Here is a 13355-nt window from a genome sequence, read left to right as displayed (position 1 = left end):
GACCGTCATTTTTGTGGAAAGTGAAAATTCTTTGACCAAACGGATCGTTGGTATAGTTGTACTATTATGGCTTAGGGTGCGAGAGGTCCCTGGTTAAAAAATCTATCATTTTAATCAGTACCTGTTACCTTCAGATTAGTCCCGTGACACTTGTGGAAAACGTAGGGCAAAACGGAGAACATTGTGACAAGTGGGGTCACATTAGTTTGTAGCCCAAAGATTTTGGATTCTACAAACAGATGTTTGCACATAGAGGGTTCCGACTTCAGACGAGTCCCCTGACACTTGTGGGGGACGTAGAGACAAATTGAGAACACCACCGTGTTCGTGAGGGTCTCCCCTTTCCAGGGAGTGGTCATACGATGTTGTAGGTCAAACGGTTCAGATGCTACAGATGTTTTTGTGAGAATACCGATTATTGGTATGTCTCATGGTTTGACAAACACCGCTCTAGCTCCACCACCATTTATTGCAGATGTGGAGTTGTAACATAAACAGTTACGGAGGCTTGAGACAGATACGACGCGTTTCAATCTCTCTAGTTGAAAACTGATCGATTTGAATGGGTATTTTTTACGTTCGTTTACTTTGATTCACGTACTGATGCATCAATCGACTCAAAATAAATGAGCTCCATTCTTTTTTAAGTTTTATTTTTTCATTTTCTCTTTTAAAATATTAATTGACTTCATTTTGCTCAATATTCATTTGTCAACACTCATCATCAGTTTGCTGTCGCGGCTTAAGAAGACAGAATGTGAAAGACACAGCAGATGAAATACAAAAGATTTGAACTGAAGCCTGGTCAACAGTTTGGAAGACTGCTATGCTCACAAGTATAGCACAAACACTCACATGAGGTTCAATCTTTCCAAGCACCATGGACAAGAACAATTGATATCCTCATTGTAATTGCCGCAGAAAGCAAAACAATTTTATTCTTGTCTAAGTCTCGTTGGTCTAGTGGTATGATTCTCGCTTTGGGTGCGAGAGGTCCCGGGTTCAAATCCCGGATGAGCCCTTTTGCAGATCTTTTAACAAGCTCAGACAGGCAGATCTCTGGCCGCTGGTTGCAAACAGCTACCTCTTGGGCGCAGGACGAGGTGGCTGAATGGTTTAGGCGATGGACTGCGTATCTATTGTGATATTCACTAGTTGGCTCAATATCGCACTTCATTTAGAAAACCTGCAAAAACTAAGAGCAAATCTGACTTCCACTAACAAGGACATTGATTCCAATGTAATACACTTGAAATGACACCCAGCCCCTAAACCCAGTGAATATCTCATGCTCTGCATTGGCTGGGAATCGAACCCTGGTCAACTGCTTGGAAGGCAGCTATGCTCACCACTATACCACCAATGCTATGTGAAGCTCTTAAGCAACATGGAGACATCGATTCATATCCTGACCGTCATTTTTGTGGAAAGTGAAAATTCTTTGACCAAACGGATCGTTGGTATAGTTGTACTATTATGGCTTAGGGTGCGAGAGGTCCCTGGTTAAAAAATCTATCATTTTAATCAGTACCTGTTACCTTCAGATTAGTCCCGTGACACTTGTGGAAAACGTAGGGCAAAACGGAGAACATTGTGACAAGTGGGGTCACATTAGTTTGTAGCCCAAAGATTTTGGATTCTACAAACAGATGTTTGCACATAGAGGGTTCCGACTTCAGACGAGTCCCCTGACACTTGTGGGGGACGTAGAGACAAATTGAGAACACCACCGTGTTCGTGAGGGTCTCCCCTTTCCAGGGAGTGGTCATACGATGTTGTAGGTCAAACGGTTCAGATGCTACAGATGTTTTTGTGAGAATACCGATTATTGGTATGTCTCATGGTTTGACAAACACCGCTCTAGCTCCACCACCATTTATTGCAGATGTGGAGTTGTAACATAAACAGTTACGGAGGCTTGAGACAGATACGACGCGTTTCAATCTCTCTAGTTGAAAACTGATCGATTTGAATGGGTATTTTTTACGTTCGTTTACTTTGATTCACGTACTGATGCATCAATCGACTCAAAATAAATGAGCTCCATTCTTTTTTAAGTTTTATTTTTTCATTTTCTCTTTTAAAATATTAATTGACTTCATTTTGCTCAATATTCATTTGTCAACACTCATCATCAGTTTGCTGTCGCGGCTTAAGAAGACAGAATGTGAAAGACACAGCAGATGAAATACAAAAGATTTGAACTGAAGCCTGGTCAACAGTTTGGAAGACTGCTATGCTCACAAGTATAGCACAAACACTCACATGAGGTTCAATCTTTCCAAGCACCATGGACAAGAACAATTGATATCCTCATTGTAATTGCCGCAGAAAGCAAAACAATTTTATTCTTGTCTAAGTCTCGTTGGTCTAGTGGTATGATTCTCGCTTTGGGTGCGAGAGGTCCCGGGTTCAAATCCCGGATGAGCCCTTTTGCAGATCTTTTAACAAGCTCAGACAGGCAGATCTCTGGCCGCTGGTTGCAAACAGCTACCTCTTGGGCGCAGGACGAGGTGGCTGAATGGTTTAGGCGATGGACTGCGTATCTATTGTGATATTCACTAGTTGGCTCAATATTGCACTTCATTTAGAAAACCTGCAAAAACTAAGAGCAAATCTGACTTCCACTAACAAGGACATTGATTCCAATGTAATACACTTGAAATGACACCCAGCCCCTAAACCCAGTGAATATCTCATGCTCTGCATTGGCTGGGAATCGAACCCTGGTCAACTGCTTGGAAGGCAGCTATGCTCACCACTATACCACCAATGCTATGTGAAGCTCTTAAGCAACATGGAGACATCGATTCATATCCTGACCGTCATTTTTGTGGAAAGTGAAAATTCTTTGACCAAACGGATCGTTGGTATAGTTGTACTATTATGGCTTAGGGTGCGAGAGGTCCCTGGTTAAAAAATCTATCATTTTAATCAGTACCTGTTACCTTCAGATTAGTCCCGTGACACTTGTGGAAAACGTAGGGCAAAACGGAGAACATTGTGACAAGTGGGGTCACATTAGTTTGTAGCCCAAAGATTTTGGATTCTACAAACAGATGTTTGCACATAGAGGGTTCCGACTTCAGACGAGTCCCCTGACACTTGTGGGGGACGTAGAGACAAATTGAGAACACCACCGTGTTCGTGAGGGTCTCCCCTTTCCAGGGAGTGGTCATACGATGTTGTAGGTCAAACGGTTCAGATGCTACAGATGTTTTTGTGAGAATACCGATTATTGGTATGTCTCATGGTTTGACAAACACCGCTCTAGCTCCACCACCATTTATTGCAGATGTGGAGTTGTAACATAAACAGTTACGGAGGCTTGAGACAGATACGACGCGTTTCAATCTCTCTAGTTGAAAACTGATCGATTTGAATGGGTATTTTTTACGTTCGTTTACTTTGATTCACGTACTGATGCATCAATCGACTCAAAATAAATGAGCTCCATTCTTTTTTAAGTTTTATTTTTTCATTTTCTCTTTTAAAATATTAATTGACTTCATTTTGCTCAATATTCATTTGTCAACACTCATCATCAGTTTGCTGTCGCGGCTTAAGAAGACAGAATGTGAAAGACACAGCAGATGAAATACAAAAGATTTGAACTGAAGCCTGGTCAACAGTTTGGAAGACTGCTATGCTCACAAGTATAGCACAAACACTCACATGAGGTTCAATCTTTCCAAGCACCATGGACAAGAACAATTGATATCCTCATTGTAATTGCCGCAGAAAGCAAAACAATTTTATTCTTGTCTAAGTCTCGTTGGTCTAGTGGTATGATTCTCGCTTTGGGTGCGAGAGGTCCCGGGTTCAAATCCCGGATGAGCCCTTTTGCAGATCTTTTAACAAGCTCAGACAGGCAGATCTCTGGCCGCTGGTTGCAAACAGCTACCTCTTGGGCGCAGGACGAGGTGGCTGAATGGTTTAGGCGATGGACTGCGTATCTATTGTGATATTCACTAGTTGGCTCAATATTGCACTTCATTTAGAAAACCTGCAAAAACTAAGAGCAAATCTGACTTCCACTAACAAGGACATTGATTCCAATGTAATACACTTGAAATGACACCCAGCCCCTAAACCCAGTGAATATCTCATGCTCTGCATTGGCTGGGAATCGAACCCTGGTCAACTGCTTGGAAGGCAGCTATGCTCACCACTATACCACCAATGCTATGTGAAGCTCTTAAGCAACATGGAGACATCGATTCATATCCTGACCGTCATTTTTGTGGAAAGTGAAAATTCTTTGACCAAACGGATCGTTGGTATAGTTGTACTATTATGGCTTAGGGTGCGAGAGGTCCCTGGTTAAAAAATCTATCATTTTAATCAGTACCTGTTACCTTCAGATTAGTCCCGTGACACTTGTGGAAAACGTAGGGCAAAACGGAGAACATTGTGACAAGTGGGGTCACATTAGTTTGTAGCCCAAAGATTTTGGATTCTACAAACAGATGTTTGCACATAGAGGGTTCCGACTTCAGACGAGTCCCCTGACACTTGTGGGGGACGTAGAGACAAATTGAGAACACCACCGTGTTCGTGAGGGTCTCCCCTTTCCAGGGAGTGGTCATACGATGTTGTAGGTCAAACGGTTCAGATGCTACAGATGTTTTTGTGAGAATACCGATTATTGGTATGTCTCATGGTTTGACAAACACCGCTCTAGCTCCACCACCATTTATTGCAGATGTGGAGTTGTAACATAAACAGTTACGGAGGCTTGAGACAGATACGACGCGTTTCAATCTCTCTAGTTGAAAACTGATCGATTTGAATGGGTATTTTTTACGTTCGTTTACTTTGATTCACGTACTGATGCATCAATCGACTCAAAATAAATGAGCTCCATTCTTTTTTAAGTTTTATTTTTTCATTTTCTCTTTTAAAATATTAATTGACTTCATTTTGCTCAATATTCATTTGTCAACACTCATCATCAGTTTGCTGTCGCGGCTTAAGAAGACAGAATGTGAAAGACACAGCAGATGAAATACAAAAGATTTGAACTGAAGCCTGGTCAACAGTTTGGAAGACTGCTATGCTCACAAGTATAGCACAAACACTCACATGAGGTTCAATCTTTCCAAGCACCATGGACAAGAACAATTGATATCCTCATTGTAATTGCCGCAGAAAGCAAAACAATTTTATTCTTGTCTAAGTCTCGTTGGTCTAGGGGTATGATTCTCGCTTTGGGTGCGAGAGGTCCCGGGTTCAAATCCCGGATGAGCCCTTTTGCAGATCTTTTAACAAGCTCAGACAGGCAGATCTCTGGCCACTGGTTGCAAACAGCCACCTCTTGGGTGCAGGACGAGGTGGCTGAATGGTTTAGGCGATGGACTGCGTATCTATTGTGATATTCACTAGTTGGCTCAATATCGCACTTCATTTAGAAAACCTGCAAAAACTAAGAGCAAATCTGACTTCCACGAACAAGGACATTGATTCCAATGTAATAGACTTGAAATGACACCCAGCCCCTGAAACTAGTGAATATCTCATGCTCTGCATTGGCTGTGAATCGAACCCTGGTCAACTGCTTGGAAGGCAGCTATGCTCACCACTATACCACCAATGCTATGTGAAGCTCTTAAGCAACATGGAGACATCGATTCATATCCTGACCGTCATTTTTGTGGAAAGTGAAAATTCTTTGACCAAACGGATCGTTGGTATAGTTGTACTATTATGGCTTAGGGTGCGAGAGGTCCCTGGTTAAAAAATCTATCATTTTAATCAGTACCTGTTACCTTCAGATTAGTCCCGTGACACTTGTGGAAAACGTAGGGCAAAACGGAGAACATTGTGACAAGTGGGGTCACATTAGTTTGTAGCCCAAAGATTTTGGATTCTACAAACAGATGTTTGCACATAGAGGGTTCCGACTTCAGACGAGTCCCCTGACACTTGTGGGGGACGTAGAGACAAATTGAGAACACCACCGTGTTCGTGAGGGTCTCCCCTTTCCAGGGAGTGGTCATACGATGTTGTAGGTCAAACGGTTCAGATGCTACAGATGTTTTTGTGAGAATACCGATTATTGGTATGTCTCATGGTTTGACAAACACCGCTCTAGCTCCACCACCATTTATTGCAGATGTGGAGTTGTAACATAAACAGTTACGGAGGCTTGAGACAGATACGACGCGTTTCAATCTCTCTAGTTGAAAACTGATCGATTTGAATGGGTATTTTTTACGTTCGTTTACTTTGATTCACGTACTGATGCATCAATCGACTCAAAATAAATGAGCTCCATTCTTTTTTAAGTTTTATTTTTTCATTTTCTCTTTTAAAATATTAATTGACTTCATTTTGCTCAATATTCATTTGTCAACACTCATCATCAGTTTGCTGTCGCGGCTTAAGAAGACAGAATGTGAAAGACACAGCAGATGAAATACAAAAGATTTGAACTGAAGCCTGGTCAACAGTTTGGAAGACTGCTATGCTCACAAGTATAGCACAAACACTCACATGAGGTTCAATCTTTCCAAGCACCATGGACAAGAACAATTGATATCCTCATTGTAATTGCCACAGAAAGCAAAACAATTTTATTCTTGTCTAAGTCTCGTTGGTCTAGGGGTATGATTCTCGCTTTGGGTGCGAGAGGTCCCGGGTTCAAATCCCGGATGAGCCCTTTTGCAGATCTTTTAACAAGCTCAGACAGGCAGATCTCTGGCCACTGGTTGCAAACAGCCACCTCTTGGGTGCAGGACGAGGTGGCTGAATGGTTTAGGCGATGGACTGCGTATCTATTGTGATATTCACTAGTTGGCTCAATATCGCACTTCATTTAGAAAACCTGCAAAAACTAAGAGCAAATCTGACTTCCACGAACAAGGACATTGATTCCAATGTAATAGACTTGAAATGACACCCAGCCCCTGAAACTAGTGAATATCTCATGCTCTGCATTGGCTGTGAATCGAACCCTGGTCAACTGCTTGGAAGGCAGCTATGCTCACCACTATACCACCAATGCTATGTGAAGCTCTTAAGCAACATGGAGACATCGATTCATATCCTGACCGTCATTTTTGTGGAAAGTGAAAATTCTTTGACCAAACGGATCGTTGGTATAGTTGTACTATTATGGCTTAGGGTGCGAGAGGTCCCTGGTTAAAAAATCTATCATTTTAATCAGTACCTGTTACCTTCAGATTAGTCCCGTGACACTTGTGGAAAACGTAGGGCAAAACGGAGAACATTGTGACAAGTGGGGTCACATTAGTTTGTAGCCCAAAGATTTTGGATTCTACAAACAGATGTTTGCACATAGAGGGTTCCGACTTCAGACGAGTCCCCTGACACTTGTGGGGGACGTAGAGACAAATTGAGAACACCACCGTGTTCGTGAGGGTCTCCCCTTTCCAGGGAGTGGTCATACGATGTTGTAGGTCAAACGGTTCAGATGCTACAGATGTTTTTGTGAGAATACCGATTATTGGTATGTCTCATGGTTTGACAAACACCGCTCTAGCTCCACCACCATTTATTGCAGATGTGGAGTTGTAACATAAACAGTTACGGAGGCTTGAGACAGATACGACGCGTTTCAATCTCTCTAGTTGAAAACTGATCGATTTGAATGGGTATTTTTTACGTTCGTTTACTTTGATTCACGTACTGATGCATCAATCGACTCAAAATAAATGAGCTCCATTCTTTTTTAAGTTTTATTTTTTCATTTTCTCTTTTAAAATATTAATTGACTTCATTTTGCTCAATATTCATTTGTCAACACTCATCATCAGTTTGCTGTCGCGGCTTAAGAAGACAGAATGTGAAAGACACAGCAGATGAAATACAAAAGATTTGAACTGAAGCCTGGTCAACAGTTTGGAAGACTGCTATGCTCACAAGTATAGCACAAACACTCACATGAGGTTCAATCTTTCCAAGCACCATGGACAAGAACAATTGATATCCTCATTGTAATTGCCACAGAAAGCAAAACAATTTTATTCTTGTCTAAGTCTCGTTGGTCTAGGGGTATGATTCTCGCTTTGGGTGCGAGAGGTCCCGGGTTCAAATCCCGGATGAGCCCTTTTGCAGATCTTTTAACAAGCTCAGACAGGCAGATCTCTGGCCACTGGTTGCAAACAGCCACCTCTTGGGTGCAGGACGAGGTGGCTGAATGGTTTAGGCGATGGACTGCGTATCTATTGTGATATTCACTAGTTGGCTCAATATCGCACTTCATTTAGAAAACCTGCAAAAACTAAGAGCAAATCTGACTTCCACGAACAAGGACATTGATTCCAATGTAATAGACTTGAAATGACACCCAGCCCCTGAAACTAGTGAATATCTCATGCTCTGCATTGGCTGTGAATCGAACCCTGGTCAACTGCTTGGAAGGCAGCTATGCTCACCACTATACCACCAATGCTATGTGAAGCTCTTAAGCAACATGGAGACATCGATTCATATCCTGACCGTCATTTTTGTGGAAAGTGAAAATTCTTTGACCAAACGGATCGTTGGTATAGTTGTACTATTATGGCTTAGGGTGCGAGAGGTCCCTGGTTAAAAAATCTATCATTTTAATCAGTACCTGTTACCTTCAGATTAGTCCCGTGACACTTGTGGAAAACGTAGGGCAAAACGGAGAACATTGTGACAAGTGGGGTCACATTAGTTTGTAGCCCAAAGATTTTGGATTCTACAAACAGATGTTTGCACATAGAGGGTTCCGACTTCAGACGAGTCCCCTGACACTTGTGGGGGACGTAGAGACAAATTGAGAACACCACCGTGTTCGTGAGGGTCTCCCCTTTCCAGGGAGTGGTCATACGATGTTGTAGGTCAAACGGTTCAGATGCTACAGATGTTTTTGTGAGAATACCGATTATTGGTATGTCTCATGGTTTGACAAACACCGCTCTAGCTCCACCACCATTTATTGCAGATGTGGAGTTGTAACATAAACAGTTACGGAGGCTTGAGACAGATACGACGCGTTTCAATCTCTCTAGTTGAAAACTGATCGATTTGAATGGGTATTTTTTACGTTCGTTTACTTTGATTCACGTACTGATGCATCAATCGACTCAAAATAAATGAGCTCCATTCTTTTTTAAGTTTTATTTTTTCATTTTCTCTTTTAAAATATTAATTGACTTCATTTTGCTCAATATTCATTTGTCAACACTCATCATCAGTTTGCTGTCGCGGCTTAAGAAGACAGAATGTGAAAGACACAGCAGATGAAATACAAAAGATTTGAACTGAAGCCTGGTCAACAGTTTGGAAGACTGCTATGCTCACAAGTATAGCACAAACACTCACATGAGGTTCAATCTTTCCAAGCACCATGGACAAGAACAATTGATATCCTCATTGTAATTGCCACAGAAAGCAAAACAATTTTATTCTTGTCTAAGTCTCGTTGGTCTAGGGGTATGATTCTCGCTTTGGGTGCGAGAGGTCCCGGGTTCAAATCCCGGATGAGCCCTTTTGCAGATCTTTTAACAAGCTCAGACAGGCAGATCTCTGGCCACTGGTTGCAAACAGCCACCTCTTGGGTGCAGGACGAGGTGGCTGAATGGTTTAGGCGATGGACTGCGTATCTATTGTGATATTCACTAGTTGGCTCAATATCGCACTTCATTTAGAAAACCTGCAAAAACTAAGAGCAAATCTGACTTCCACGAACAAGGACATTGATTCCAATGTAATAGACTTGAAATGACACCCAGCCCCTGAAACTAGTGAATATCTCATGCTCTGCATTGGCTGTGAATCGAACCCTGGTCAACTGCTTGGAAGGCAGCTATGCTCACCACTATACCACCAATGCTATGTGAAGCTCTTAAGCAACATGGAGACATCGATTCATATCCTGACCGTCATTTTTGTGGAAAGTGAAAATTCTTTGACCAAACGGATCGTTGGTATAGTTGTACTTATATGGCTTAGGGTGCGAGAGGTCCCTGGTTAAAAAATCTATCATTTTAATCAGTACCTGTTACCTTCAGATTAGTCCCGTGACACTTGTGGAAAACGTAGGGCAAAACGGAGAACATTGTGACAAGTGGGGTCACATTAGTTTGTAGCCCAAAGATTTTGGATTCTACAAACAGATGTTTGCACATAGAGGGTTCCGACTTCAGACGAGTCCCCTGACACTTGTGGGGGACGTAGAGACAAATTGAGAACACCACCGTGTTCGTGAGGGTCTCCCCTTTCCAGGGAGTGGTCATACGATGTTGTAGGTCAAACGGTTCAGATGCTACAGATGTTTTTGTGAGAATACCGATTATTGGTATGTCTCATGGTTTGACAAACACCGCTCTAGCTCCACCACCATTTATTGCAGATGTGGAGTTGTAACATAAACAGTTACGGAGGCTTGAGACAGATACGACGCGTTTCAATCTCTCTAGTTGAAAACTGATCGATTTGAATGGGTATTTTTTACGTTCATTTACTTTGATTCACGTACTGATGCATCAATCGACTCAAAATAAATGAGCTCCATTCTTTTTTAAGTTTTATTTTTTCATTTTCTCTTTTAAAATATTAATTGACTTCATTTTGCTCAATATTCATTTGTCAACACTCATCATCAGTTTGCTGTCGCGGCTTAAGAAGACAGAATGTGAAAGACACAGCAGATGAAATACAAAAGATTTGAACTGAAGCCTGGTCAACAGTTTGGAAGACTGCTATGCTCACAAGTATAGCACAAACACTCACATGAGGTTCAATCTTTCCAAGCACCATGGACAAGAACAATTGATATCCTCATTGTAATTGCCGCAGAAAGCAAAACAATTTTATTCTTGTCTAAGGCTTGTTGGTCTAGGGGTATGATTCTCGCTTTGGGTGCGAGAGGTCCCGGGTTCAAATCCCGGATGAGCCCTTTTGCAGATCTTTTAACAAGCTCAGACAGGCAGATCTCTGGCCGCTGGTTGCAAACAGCTACCTCTTGGGCGCAGGACGAGGTGGCTGAATGGTTTAGGCGATGGACTGCGTATCTATTGTGATATTCACTAGTTGGCTCAATATCGCACTTCATTTAGAAAACCTGCAAAAACTAAGAGCAAATCTGACTTCCACTAACAAGGACATTGATTCCAATGTAATACACTTGAAATGACACCCAGCCCCTAAACCCAGTGAATATCTCATGCTCTGCATTGGCTGGGAATCGAACCCTGGTCAACTGCTTGGAAGGCAGCTATGCTCACCACTATACCACCAATGCTATGTGAAGCTCTTAAGCAACATGGAGACATCGATTCATATCCTGACCGTCATTTTTGTGGAAAGTGAAAATTCTTTGACCAAACGGATCGTTGGTATAGTTGTACTATTATGGCTTAGGGTGCGAGAGGTCCCTGGTTAAAAAATCTATCATTTTAATCAGTACCTGTTACCTTCAGATTAGTCCCGTGACACTTGTGGAAAACGTAGGGCAAAACGGAGAACATTGTGACAAGTGGGGTCACATTAGTTTGTAGCCCAAAGATTTTGGATTCTACAAACAGATGTTTGCACATAGAGGGTTCCGACTTCAGACGAGTCCCCTGACACTTGTGGGGGACGTAGAGACAAATTGAGAACACCACCGTGTTCGTGAGGGTCTCCCCTTTCCAGGGAGTGGTCATACGATGTTGTAGGTCAAACGGTTCAGATGCTACAGATGTTTTTATGAGAATACCGATTATTGGTATGTCTCATGGTTTGACAAACACCGCTCTAGCTCCACCACCATTTATTGCAGATGTGGAGTTGTAACATAAACAGTTACGGAGGCTTGAGACAGATACGACGCGTTTCAATCTCTCTAGTTGAAAACTGATCGATTTGAATGGGTATTTTTTACGTTCGTTTACTTTGATTCACGTACTGATGCATCAATCGACTCAAAATAAATGAGCTCCATTCTTTTTTAAGTTTTATTTTTTCATTTTCTCTTTTAAAATATTAATTGACTTCATTTTGCTCAATATTCATTTGTCAACACTCATCATCAGTTTGCTGTCGCGGCTTAAGAAGACAGAATGTGAAAGACACAGCAGATGAAATACAAAAGATTTGAACTGAAGCCTGGTCAACAGTTTGGAAGACTGCTATGCTCACAAGTATAGCACAAACACTCACATGAGGTTCAATCTTTCCAAGCACCATGGACAAGAACAATTGATATCCTCATTGTAATTGCCGCAGAGAGCAAAACAATTTTATTCTTGTCTAAGGCTTGTTGGTCTAGGGGTATGATTCTCGCTTTGGGTGCGAGAGGTCCCGGGTTCAAATCCCGGATGAGCCCTTTTGCAGATCTTTTAACAAGCTCAGACAGGCAGATCTCTGGCCGCTGGTTGCAAACAGCTACCTCTTGGGCGCAGGACGAGGTGGCTGAATGGTTTAGGCGATGGACTGCGTATCTATTGTGATATTCACTAGTTGGCTCAATATCGCACTTCATTTAGAAAACCTGCAAAAACTAAGAGCAAATCTGACTTCCACTAACAAGGACATTGATTCCAATGTAATACACTTGAAATGACACCCAGCCCCTAAACCCAGTGAATATCTCATGCTCTGCATTGGCTGGGAATCGAACCCTGGTCAACTGCTTGGAAGGCAGCTATGCTCACCACTATACCACCAATGCTATGTGAAGCTCTTAAGCAACATGGAGACATCGATTCATATCCTGACCGTCATTTTTGTGGAAAGTGAAAATTCTTTGACCAAACGGATCGTTGGTATAGTTGTACTATTATGGCTTAGGGTGCGAGAGGTCCCTGGTTAAAAAATCTATCATTTTAATCAGTACCTGTTACCTTCAGATTAGTCCCGTGACACTTGTGGAAAACGTAGGGCAAAACGGAGAACATTGTGACAAGTGGGGTCACATTAGTTTGTAGCCCAAAGATTTTGGATTCTACAAACAGATGTTTGCACATAGAGGGTTCCGACTTCAGACGAGTCCCCTGACACTTGTGGGGGACGTAGAGACAAATTGAGAACACCACCGTGTTCGTGAGGGTCTCCCCTTTCCAGGGAGTGGTCATACGATGTTGTAGGTCAAACGGTTCAGATGCTACAGATGTTTTTGTGAGAATACCGATTATTGGTATGTCTCATGGTTTGACAAACACCGCTCTAGCTCCACCACCATTTATTGCAGATGTGGAGTTGTAACATAAACAGTTACGGAGGCTTGAGACAGATACGACGCGTTTCAATCTCTCTAGTTGAAAACTGATCGATTTGAATGGGTATTTTTTACGTTCGTTTACTTTGATTCACGTACTGATGCATCAATCGACTCAAAATAAATGAGCTCCATTCTTTTTTAAGTTTTATTTTTTCATTTT

General features: G+C 42.0%; 5 non-coding genes across 5 annotated transcripts; all 5 read left to right on the top strand.

The window, feature by feature from the left end:
* The first annotated feature begins 949 nt into the window (after nt 1–949).
* Nucleotides 950–1021, top strand: trnap-ugg (transfer RNA proline (anticodon UGG)). The gene has a single exon. It is a non-coding gene; the product is annotated as a tRNA-Pro (tRNA).
* Nucleotides 1022–2359: 1338 nt separating this feature from the next.
* On the top strand, nt 2360–2431 carry trnap-ugg (transfer RNA proline (anticodon UGG)). The gene has a single exon. It is a non-coding gene; the product is annotated as a tRNA-Pro (tRNA).
* Nucleotides 2432–3769: 1338 nt separating this feature from the next.
* trnap-ugg (transfer RNA proline (anticodon UGG)) lies at nt 3770–3841 on the top strand. The gene has a single exon. It is a non-coding gene; the product is annotated as a tRNA-Pro (tRNA).
* Nucleotides 3842–10819: 6978 nt separating this feature from the next.
* On the top strand, nt 10820–10891 carry trnap-ugg (transfer RNA proline (anticodon UGG)). Its single transcript has one exon. It is a non-coding gene; the product is annotated as a tRNA-Pro (tRNA).
* A 1338-nt stretch (nt 10892–12229) lies between these two features.
* On the top strand, nt 12230–12301 carry trnap-ugg (transfer RNA proline (anticodon UGG)). Its single transcript has one exon. It is a non-coding gene; the product is annotated as a tRNA-Pro (tRNA).
* Nucleotides 12302–13355: the final 1054 nt, after the last annotated feature.

The sequence above is a fragment of the Salmo salar genome, unplaced genomic scaffold, assembly GCF_965601325.2.
Source record: "Salmo salar unplaced genomic scaffold, fSalSal1 ptg000588l, whole genome shotgun sequence".
Lineage (NCBI taxonomy): Eukaryota > Metazoa > Chordata > Actinopteri > Salmoniformes > Salmonidae > Salmo > Salmo salar.
This window is presented reverse-complemented; position numbering and strand designations above follow the sequence as displayed.